General features: G+C 36.5%; 1 protein-coding gene across 2 annotated transcripts in view; it reads right to left on the reverse strand.

Annotated features, from left to right (window-relative positions):
* taok3a (TAO kinase 3a) overlaps positions 1-12,436 on the reverse strand; it is a 64,210-nt gene that overhangs the window by 40,451 nt on the left and 11,323 nt on the right. The window lies entirely within an intron of this gene.

The following is a 12,436-nucleotide window of genomic DNA, read 5'->3' on the forward strand; positions in this document are numbered from 1 at the left end:
CAGCAGATGGTGAAATGACTCAACAGCCAATGAAAATCTTTGTAGTGATAGATACTTATTATGTTCTCAGTTTCGGGAAAGATGGCAATGTAATTTCCATAACAAAAACAGAAAATTTAGCGGAAATGTAATCTGTGTACATTTTCTCAAAAAGGCGGGCTTGAGATGTTTTTTGCCTTAAAATGCTCATTGGTATAACTTTATTCAGTGCAGCAGTAAAAATACAGGCACCATCTTCATGGATCCACAGTCTACCTTTATGCAGAACGACAGATACAAAAACCATGTTCGTGTTGAGTGATTTTCTACACCCACTTGGCCATTTTCACAGGGAGCTCAAGGTCTATGCCAGACTACAGTCAGCTGACAACATCTCAGGCTAGATATCCGAGCATTTTATATGAAGAAGTGCTTCCTATTTTGCAGACAAATGCATCTTCTTTCAAATACATGAGTTCAAGGACACTACATACAGTGCTTATGGACACAAGCTTTTGCAAGCACACCCACAAGCAAGCATAATATTTTGTTTTCATCCACGTACACACACAGTATTACACATATAGTCGATTCACACATACACATCAAATCTGAGAGAGTTGTTCTGACAGCAGAGCGCTGTCAGCTACTGGGCTTTATTTCGTTCTGACAAGCAGGTGGAACAGCATCAACTACCAGTGAATCCAACCTCACCCACAACTACATAATCGTTTTGAGACGGGCACACAATAAAAATCAATTGTTGTCTCGGACAATCAAGATTTACAGTAGATCTGTTATTTAGGACACAAATGACACTGTGACCTTTTTGTTTGAGCAACCGAATTCCTGTGTCTAATCAAACTGGAATGAGTCCTTTCCTCATCTCCTCTGCCTCCCACATTACAGCCATTTTTACCCTTCTCTCTCTCTCTCTGTGTCTTATTGGTTAACCCCCACTACTTCCTCCTTTCTCTTTTTGATGGTGCCGAGTGGCAGATTGGACGCTCAAAGGAACCACATTCAATAATAAAACAGGGAGAGGGGATTCAGAGATGAGAGAAGAGAGATAAAAATGTATTGTGCCCCTTCTGAGTGTCCCTGAATGATTTATAACACAACTGACGCTTGCATGAGCCTCTGGGAAAGTTGTGGCTGCACTTCTCCTCCTCCTCGCTTACTCCACCCTGCCTGGCATTTATGACCAAGCAACAATGAAAAGAAAAATATGTACAGTCTATGTAGTGGGAATAAGTATAACAGTACAGGTTTATTTGCATCTTTTATTTGAGTCTTCGAGTTCTTGACGAGGTCAGTTTTATTTGATGGACTGATAAGAACATAAAGGCAGCATTGTGAGTGTTTTAAAGAGGTTTCGATTGTCTTCACTTTGAAATAAAATAATACATTTTATACTGATGTACTGTACTGTGTGAGCTATATAAGGGCTTTTAAAATACACTACTTTGAAATGAGTCAAAATCTTGTTCAGTTAATTATGTGACATGGCTGTACAAATTGTAATAATTTCATTGAAACAATCTTTTATCAAATTGGATTGCTGATTAATTATCTGTTAACTGAGCAATTAGTTAATGGATTAAGGGTTAGAGGTATAAACACAGAAAATGCATGCAGACTGTAAAGATACTTCATTTGAATAAAAAAAAAAACATGAATATTTTATGTACAGTACAAAAATGAAGAATAAATCAGCAGAATGAGTTACAATAGATAAACCCTGTTGTCACAAGCGAACATAATCGAGTCTTAAGGCAATTTTGTAAATACTGGTCCTTTACACATTTTATGTGAATGAAACAGAAAAGAGGTCATATTAAATTTAAAAAAAATGAAAGTTAAACTGGAATGTCTCCTGGCCTGGTGGCTGAGAAGCATACTGCTGCAATGCTAACCAAATGTTTCAGAGCATTCAGTGGATGTGCATACATGTGAGTCGTGGTGTTGGAGGAAAAGAGAAGGTTATAAAGGTTAGCGGGCCAGCTGCAGCATGACATGATGAAATGTGCTTTAACAAAGAAAAAAAAACAAAAAAAAACAAAAAAAACAAAAAAACCAACAGAAAAATGGCTGAGACTAAGGCACAGAGCATGTGGTAATCACTTAAACAGTAAAGTTAAAAAAAAAAAAAAAAGGGTTAGGGATATTGTGGGTTTGTAGAAGATAAGTTAAAGAGTGTGACAGCCCATGTGAAAAGTTTCTGATTTTAAGGCTCTTAACTAGTCCATGCTCACCTGTACAAACATAAATGAGTGAAATACTAATCAAAATTACTTCTTATTCCAAGTTCAGAAGAATTAAGGTAACGTATGCTCTGGAAAACATGCATAACAGCATCTCTGACATTCTATGTTAACATTCTTTCATAAACTTCATTAGTGTATTGCCTAGAAATCAAAATCCTGAAATCCATCTCTTACTTTCTGTTCCTCCTGTTATGACACACTGTGATATGAATCAGAAATCTTGAGTCACATGTTGTCAATTTCCAAGACACAACTTGGCCAACAAAAACTGCTTCAACCGCCTAACATTGCATTTCTTATTTTTGGTTGAAAAAAAGAAAAAATAAAACAAAAAAAGAAAAACTGCTTTCAAGGGGATTGGCCAAACAATTCATCAAGTGAGATGTCAGGGTGTCAAACATGGACTTTGTCCAACTTTAATCCCCTTTTAGTTTCAGTTTTTAGATGTAAAAACAAAATGTCACAAAACTGATTGTAGACGTTATAAACAATGACATCACTTCCTTCATGAAAACCTGGGGAATTTTGTGCAATCTAAGAACTGAAAGCACGAGAAATGGTGTCAGTAGCCAACTTTTGAATTATGTGCATAATTGGAGCACTAAAAACCAGTTAGGCTAGTTTGATAGTTCATCCTTCTTTTTTGAGTGTTGATTTTCCTAAATTTAAATGAATGACACTAATACTCAGAGTTTACAAATGTAATCAATGACTCCCAGTGTGGCTGAGGATGACTGAGGTGGGTTTTTGATGAGTCATTTTGGAGTTGTGCTTAAAATCATGTCCCATAGTGACACACCGCTTTATTTAAAGCCGAGGCAACCAAAATGCGAGGCTATTTCAACAACACGAAAAATTCTTCCCGGATGAAAATAAACTAATCCAGCGAGATAGAAAGAAACTAAACATTATGTTCTGATTATTCTGCCAGGGTGGCATGGTGTGGATTTTTATAGCAGTGACTCATTTTCACACAGTGAAGAATACACACATACACATACATAGTTTATGCTGTAAAGCAGGATTTGGAGACTTCAGGGCAGCTCTCATCTCAAGAGCTTAGTGGCACTACTGAGACATGCATGCATACAAACGCACACAAGACTGTTACCTTCTCAGATTAGTTTTAAGCCTAATGCCAACATAAATGTAGGCGTTGGTGGATTGAGGGACAAATACTAGACAAATAAGTGGCCCATCCACCGACCTAAACCCTGGGCCAATTCTTACTCATTAGTTTATTTGAAGTGATTCGCTCTTGTTGCCTTAAAGCAACAACAGCTCAGAACCTTACAGTGGGTACTTTATTTGTGCTTTAGATGACTTATGATGAACTCTGCACAGATTACTTTGATGGACCTCTACATTTCTATCTCGCTTAAGCACCGTGGGGATGAAGTACAGATTAGAGATGAGCTAGTGTGCCTACGATCGTGACTTAAACTAATGCAGAGACAACAAATGTAATCGGCAGCTTTATCAGCAGAATGGGTTTTTTTTTTGTTTGTTTTTGGGGGGTTTCCATTGTGTGAATGGAAAAAAAAAAATGTGGAAGACTTTTGGTCAGTAATCACATCCTTAAAGAAAAAAGGGAAAAAACTAAGTCCCCACTCTATAAAAAACTATGTTTGGATCGCCATAACTTTCACAGGAAGCATTTTAAAAATCATGCATAGAGCTAGAAAAGGCTCCGTGGCATTTGTCAGCTCTAGGTAAGATTGTCTGTTTACTACTGTGTGAGGGGGAGGGGGAAAAAAAGAAGAAGAAGTGTTGTTATGCTTCCTACCACTGATTACCCTGAAAATTCACATAATGTAAAATAAGGATGCAAGGATAGGGGAAAAAACATCTGCAGAAGTCTTGATTTGACTGGCCAAAAACCCTCACAAAAAAACCCAACAAAAAACAAAGGATTCATGTTCCCTGTAACACAAACACTAAATAAGAATGGTGTTAACAGAAGCGCAAGATGAAAACATTTTTAAAGTATACTCCAAATAATATCAGCTGGATGTTCCACAACACTTGTGGATGATATTCTGCAGTCACATGATTTAAACTATTTAGAGGGGGGCAAAAAGGCACCGCTCAACAACAAAACTGTATTCCAGCTGTGAAACATAGTGGAGGCCAATATCATGGCTTGCTACCCCAGGGCCTGGATGCTTTGCAATAACTGAAGAAACTTTTAATTCAAATCTGAATCAAGAAATTTTACAAAAAAAAAAAAATGTCAGGGGAGCAGTCCATGACCCTAAAACGTCAGAGAGGGTGAGTGATGCAAGACAATTACCCAAAACTCAAAAGCAAATGAACAACACGATGATTTAAAGAAAAAGAGAGCACAAGAGAGACAAATGTCTTGTTTACCAATGGCCGCTGTGCCATGACCTGAAGAGAGCTTGTCAATCAAGTCATCCAATAAATAAGCCAAACCCATATTTTACAAAGATGATTTCTCATCAAAACAGCTTGGGTTCACTATATTTTGTTAGTAATCAATGCCAAAAACTGGTTATTCCAAATGGTAAAGGATTCAAAAACGTTTGTTCTTGCAAATACACTGCCAGAATACATAACAAAAACAGGTTTAAGAACCAGCATTTAGACAGAAGATAATGTCACTGGGTCACTAATGGTGGTGTATAAAGTGCGCAATACTGTGTCTCCAGACAGCTTTTTTGATCATTCAAGACAGAAAACTTTGAATAAATCTCTAATTGTAAAATAATGCCACCCAAATGTTCCCTGTCACTACTGTCATTAACACATGTTGATAATCTTAAATTCTTTCAGCCTTTAAAAGATATTCACTGTTAAAATGCATTTTCAAAACAGCCATGAAAGTCCCTGAAAGACAATGCTTCAAAGCGTCACTCTGTGCTGTACTCTTATTGAAGTGAAATTGAAGGCTGATACCCATATCTTCCAAAAGGTCAAAGCGCAAGTATGTGTAAATTGTGTGTGACGTGGGTCCAGTGTTTTGAGTGAGTCTAGTGTATAAGAGATAATGTTACCAGCACATTGCTGCAGCTACTGTGAAGTACATCCCGAAAGGGGTGATTAAGTTACTGTAATCAACCATAAAGTGCCAAGACATGCCAATTCACTGTAACCAAAATAAGGTCCTGGTTCATCCAATATTACCATAGTGTTACCCAGTCCCTCTATTTAAGCAGAATTGGTCAGAACAGAACCTAAGACTTTAGTTATCTACTAGCAACGAATGCTATGAAATTTATTCCATTGCTTCATTTATGTTTATGCTCTTACACAATACTGAAGTTGAAATCCTGCCTCTGAAAGAGGCATATTGTACTTTATATAAGCCTGCAATTATTGCAATTTCAATAATTTTAAAAATTCGGATTCAGGGGCACCTCCAGCAACAATGGCCCTAATGTTACTCGCAATGTCTATTACAGTAGAACGGCTCTCAATAGTCCCAAGTTACACAATGCACACTTGTGACAAAGCAGAGGAGGACGGCCCTTTTGTGTCTTACAGCTTTGTAGGTCAATGGCAATTTTAATCTCCACATTGATGTAGAAAAGCCATTTTCAATTATGTAGACCTACAGAGTGTTATGTAATGAGAATGGAACAAGCACAACCAAGACACATAAAAGCCTTCACACATGAGAATGATTTGGAGGCCTATTATATCTTTGGCTTTGGGCCTCTTAGACTTGAGAGGCCTAAAAACTTAATCTAATCTAAGACGTGGAGAGAGTAGTGATGAAAATGTATTGAAAATTTCAATAAACAAACAGTTAATTCATTTCTAAAGTAACTGAATGAAAAATAAAAAGATTTTCAGATAGAAACATTTTGCATTTAATTCCATGTAAATTTAAATCTTAAATTTAAAAAAAGGTTTAATTTCTGTTTGACAATGTGTATTGGAATAAAAAAGTAAATGCAGGACAAAAAGAGTTCTGTGAAGATAGAAATGTTGGTTTGCTAAAAATAAAGTCATTACTTCTGATTGTTTGCACTGGAAAAACTGCTTCTATCCATCTCGGCACAGTGAAAGATAAAGCCAGCAAAATCAAATCACACAGATAATCTAACATAAGTCTCAGCATATACAAGGATCATCTTTGAAATGTTCTTTCCAAGACCTAAAAGTTCAGAGGAGATTATTCTGAGTTGCTTTGAAACATTTTTCCATCCAAGAAGCTACAAAAGTATTTTATCCTAATTTGGAGTCTTGTAAAGCAAATTCACAGTACCCAAGCCTCTCTATACGAGTGATTTTCATTTGTACTGAGGTAATGAAGTAGCCGACCTGTGTGGTATCTAAAACATCCCCCAATTAATGCATCACCAGCATACCTTGTGCGTTGGACACATGTGCACTTGTCTGAAAATGGTAATGAAAGCTAGGCATACTCACACATATGCAGGCACACAAACATACGCACAGCACTGGTCACACTCATTCTGCTGCACAAAGACCATCCTTCATTCACTGTGAAAGCTTTTTCAGAGAAATCCCATGAATACAGAGGGGTCGGTCTGTGTGTCTGTCCCTCTAGAGCAAAGCCTGGAGTTTTCTCATTAAAGCCATTCATCCTCTCTGGCAACTATCTGTGCTAGTGCCTTTTCAGCTGAACATTTTCTTCCAACCCTGTCAATAGTATGTGTGGTCTACTGTCTTGTTTTTTTCCCCCCAAACTCACAGTCTCTCTCACACACTGTCTTTTTCCAAACCCCTCCTCCCTAAATAAATACAAACACAGACACACACAGACACACACTGAAACAAGTAAACACACTAAGAGCAGTGTCACAGAGCCCCATCACCAGGCTGCTAAATTATTCAACAGTCCCTCACAGCCAATTTTGCACATAAGAGAAAGTAAAAGGTGAAGAGCAGGAGGTTTATCTGTGGGCACTCTGGCTGGGAGCTGTAGGATCAACAGGTTACAACCACACACACAACAAAGAAAGAAGTAGAGATGACGAGCAGGAGAAGAAAGCATTTAACTACAAAAGCTCAGTATTGAAGCTGTATTAATGAAAACAAGAACAGCAATTTAATGCATTTAATTGGCAATTTAAAATGTTGCCTCTCTCTCAGAAATATATGGAAGGTGGTGAGACCACCATTTTCATTGGAATAGGTTTTGTTCTGAACAGATTTCTGGTTTTAAACTTATTCAATCCTAACTGAACAATTCTAAAGTTTGCACCAAAAAAGTAAAGAACCACCCCAGCTGCTTTAAAAAAAATCCAAGCAAGAGTTAGAAGTTCTGTTTTTATTTTTAATTCCCAACAGAATAAAACATATTTCTAAATGTAAACTGCAGCACAGGATTTTCAGTTGTTTTTTTTATCTGACAGCTGCATTCACCACTGTTATCTTGATAGTTTTAAACGATAACTATGCCATACTGTGAAATATCTGCATAGATAATCTAGAGTTCAATAGTTAATTTTCCCCTTAATGAGGAAAAATATACACAGAAAATCTGATCTCAATACGGTAATAAAAACTTATTAAAGTATCAGAAAATATGTGTGAGAGCTCAGGTAGTATATGCACATTTCTACAAGTGGATAACATAACATTCAGAGGAATGGAAAATTAGGACCAAAATTTGTGACTGCTATGAGGGTAGGGTGACTGCTCCTATAATGCAATGGCCTTGTAAATATTTTACACCTAGACAGACATTCATTTCATAGTTGTGGTGCTTTTTGGCCAGTGTAGGCAACAGCAAATCAGTGTACTTGACTTCTTTATGGCACTTTTATGTTTGTCAGACATTCGGTTTGTCTGAGGATCCCACATCAAATATTTCCATGTAAATATTTTATCTACAAACTAAATCAGAACATCTGACAACTACTCACCTCACACTGGCTTTAAAAAACTGAACAGGCAGGAAGCTATAGCACGTTTTGTTTGTTTGTTTGTTTTTTGCGAGAACAAATTGCATCTTGCTTTGCAACAGTTTAAGTAAAGGTTTCTATTTACAGTTCAAATAAACAAAACTGATATGAAAAAAGCAAAGGGATTAAAGAGGTTAAAGATGGGCTATTAAAAGAATTGAGAACAAAAAAAGAAGGACAGGGAAGCATGCAGTCAACAAGGCCAACAAAGCACGAGACAACAGAGTTATTGAACTTTGACATCAAACACAGACACACCTTTGTTCCACTTTAAGGTGGATGAAAACATAACAGGATTTTTATTACTCTTTTCTACACATACAGACAGTGCCAGAGAATGAAGACTGTGTTTTGATATTTATGTTTTTTGAAGTAAAAATCTTCAGCACTTTCAACTTTGTTGTAATTTAATATTGATTTTGGTGTTTAATAAAGTATAGGCTCTAAAATTTTAACTAAAGAGAATAAATCTGTTTCTTTAACTGTTAAGATTCAGTATTAACACAGACATATGTCAAAATATAACCTTTTAGGAACTGGTATTACCATAACCAGTATAAAAATATTTTGAATCTTACCTAATCTCAGAAACAGTTAAGCTCCAGTGTGCTATTTTATGACCCTTACAGCTGCGTCATGGCAGCTTTCTGTTGTATATTTTATCTTCTATGACGTGCCTGCAATTAAAACATGTCTAAATGTGGGAGGTCCATGTTTATGTAATTCCTTTTCTCCTGGGCAATCATTTTGGTCAAACTCTATTTTTTTGAAAACCCTCGTAGGCCCTGCACAGGATCAGTTCATTATTTTAAAAGCACGACTCCACCAGCGCCACCTCCTCTAAGCTGACTCACTGAACAAACACCAACATGCACATGTTGGATTTATGCAAATTATATCCAAAACATTCAATTAATCTGAAGCGGTTTGCAGGGTTTGCGCGCACCTTAGCAACAATGACTTACGCATGGTCCCCAGGAGAACGTGATGTTAATAAATAAATATAAATACAACCATAAAATAATACTTGAATTAGCCCCAGGGCTCACACTAACCTAGATATTCTCTTTTTAGTTTGGACAAAATTTGTACGCTGGCTTTGGGCTGTGTGTCAGTATGAGTATGTACAGTATGAGTCAGTAAAAGTACACTTTCCTGTATGTGTATACAGACAGAGGCAATATGTGCTAATAATGGGTCTTTTGATTAAAATGAGAGAAAGATTGATGGCAGATATTAAGAGAGGATAAAAGAGGTCTCTGTCTCTAGAGCTCATAATAATGTTTGGTCTTAGTGAAGTAACTGGTGAAATGAAAGTAATTGCATCCTTCTTCAGAAATGAAGAAGCCTCTTGGATGAGAGGTGAAACCATTTTTGCAAACCTAAAGTCCATTTGGCTTCTTTTGTAAAGCTCTTAAGACTAATTGCATCTTTATTTGATGGACTGTATTCATCTATGTTTTTACACAGCATTTTGTCTTGAGACCCCTTCAAACAAAACACATTTTAAAAATGTCTCCAAATTATGATTAATTCAAGAACTCTACGACTTGATAACTGTACCTTTGTGGTCTGAAGTCACAAGTGACTTAATTTATGGCCCAGAGTAATTAGAAAAATGTGCCTCTCAAAAGTATTTGTTTTTCTTTTTTAATTGGCACTTTCCAGACACTAAACAACACAGATCAAATTCCTTTAAAACACCATTGCCTTTTAGGGAAGTTTCAAAAACATCACAAGAGTGAAAGCACAGATGGTATTAAAATGACTGCATCACTTTAAAACTGAAATAAACAACTTTTCACTGATGGGATTAGTTACACCTGTGTTTTTCTTGCTGTGAAGTGTTAGGATGTCCAGGAACAGATAAACAGACAACAGCTGTAGTCCAAAACAGTTTCTCCACAAAATTACCATTAGTAGATTGTTGATGAAGCCCTTTATCATTTGCAAATCCTTTCATTTTATCTTTTACTTAGACACTTTTATCTCTTTTAATATGCTTTGTCAGTTGTCTTATATAATTAACTTTACAATTATGTGAACTGAAAAGATTATTTGGTTTGCCTCAGAAGCATTTATATTTTTGTATGAAACTCCTGAGGGTGGAGAGCTGCATCGATCAACTGACAAAGTCCTCCAGCAGCTCTTGTAACTATAATGGGAGCAAAGGATAAAGTAAGGTGACATCATTACAAAGTGTGGAGTGGGAGTGGTGCTTAAGGTGAACCAATGGCTTGGGCAAAACATTTGACTGTAACATGAGTCTTCTTTCAATCCTGGCAATAATTGTTCAAGTTCAAAGCATGTTTAAGTTCCATAACAGTAAGGTCAAGGCACAGACAGATGATCGCATCCTGCTGGGGGCATCAGATCAGAAAACAGTTCACTATGTAGCCCAAAAGGGCATGGACTAACAATGGCTTGGTAAGAAGAAAGGGATGGGAATTCATACAAAAGAAAACAAAAACAAATAACACTTATGTCAGCCTACTTGTTGTTGCAAGAGATGTGGATTCCTGCTTAATAAGATTTATGATTTAAGTTCTTTTTCCTTTACTGAGCCATATTTGATTCATGTTGTTAGACAGTTTACAAACAGCAGAAGTCAAAACTCTGTCATAGGTCTTAAATCAAGAATGCTATCCTTTCATTGTTTTGTTTTGTTTAATGGATTTCTGTATCCTGAAATGATCTTCCACTCAATTACATATCAAGATACCAGCATTTTGCAAAACATTTTGCTTCTTCTTCAAATTTGTTATGACCTGCTCAGGTGATAGTCCAGCTAGCTAATGGGCCTGCACTATAGATATTAATGACAGGGTTGGGTGACTGAGGCCAGTCAAACAGAGCAACAAGGTGTAACCTGCAATCATCATCCCACAGACAAGCCTAATTTAATCCGTAAAACTCAATTGTGTGTCACCAAGTTTAGAGTATTTGTCAGACTCTGTCTACAGACTGTCAGGTGATGACACCTACTTCCAACTAACAAGCACAATCATAGCTCTCTAACCCCAGCAAATTACTTTTTAAAATTATTAAGGTATTAGTGTCTTTGCATCTTTTACAGTTTTACAATGGAAAAAACCCATCTACGGCCATATTAATAGCTATAATTACCTGGTTGGAATATTCTAAATCTTAATATTGCAAACATTAAATTTTCTACAGTAAAACAGAAGCTACAACATTTTTAGCAGCTTCTAAATAAGCAATCAAAACTTTTACATCATTTATGTTTTGAAATTTAAACACTAAATTGATTTATAGATTTTCACAGGCAAATGTATAATGTGGTAAGTGAGGGTAAGCATAATTTGAGAAAAAAATCCTTCCACATGGGCAACCTGTAATTTCTATGGTTTTGATTCACCTAAGACAGGTCCAAGCAAAAAGCCCGAAGACAACCATAAAAAAGGGTATGGAATGATTGCATGCTATGCCAAGGATGATGGCATTTGGTTTTGAACCACACTGAATCAAAATTTTAACTGGTTCTTCTTCTGCACATGCTCCATTCCTCTCCCTAGTTTCAAAAAAATTGTTTTTATTGTAATCTTTTAATGTATTCTTGCTCATACAAATAGATTGACAAACACATAACTGTATACATATATCTGCCCTGTATCTCACCTTGAAACAAAAAAAGCATGTATTTCAGACGATTTCCACTTCACTAGGCCTCTACTGCTTTTGAATGCTTTAACAAAAGTGGCATAACCAAAAAACTACAGTCACATGAGCAGAGCAAATTATTCTTTCAGAGTATAGTATGAAGGACATTTACTGTAATGATGTCATGACTAAATATATACCCATAGTTTGCCTATGATAATGGGTGGGTGAAAGGCAAATCATGGGGCCCAGCACGTTGATATTTTTCCACCATGTTTTCACACCTAAAGAAATCAACTGAACCAAGACCCATAGTTTTCAATTTACACAAGTCGAAAATGATATTACAGTTACTGTGTGAAATGCTTAAAATGTTCATTTTAAAAGCCATTTCTGGTGCTAATGTAGTTTAGGTAAGAAAATAGGAAAGTAACAAATTTACTTTGAAGTAAAACCAGGGCTTTGTGTGTCTTTAAATCATTAGGGGAAAAATCCCTTTTTTGATTCACAAAAAAAGGAAAACAATTAGGCGTAAATGCCTTTTGGTCAAAGAGGTCTCAGCATTCAGGTACCAAGCTGTTACTGGCACTCTGTGACACACTGGACTGCTTTTGGTTGTAAACTGGTATAAACGTGTGTAACATCCACCGCCATTGGGCATATCTATGC

The sequence above is a fragment of the Diplotaxodon limnothrissa genome, linkage group LG12 (genome assembly GCF_057381915.1).
Source record: "Diplotaxodon limnothrissa isolate DT_005_m linkage group LG12, D_limnothrissa_male_GT1.1, whole genome shotgun sequence".
Classification (NCBI taxonomy): Eukaryota; Metazoa; Chordata; class Actinopteri; order Cichliformes; family Cichlidae; genus Diplotaxodon; species Diplotaxodon limnothrissa.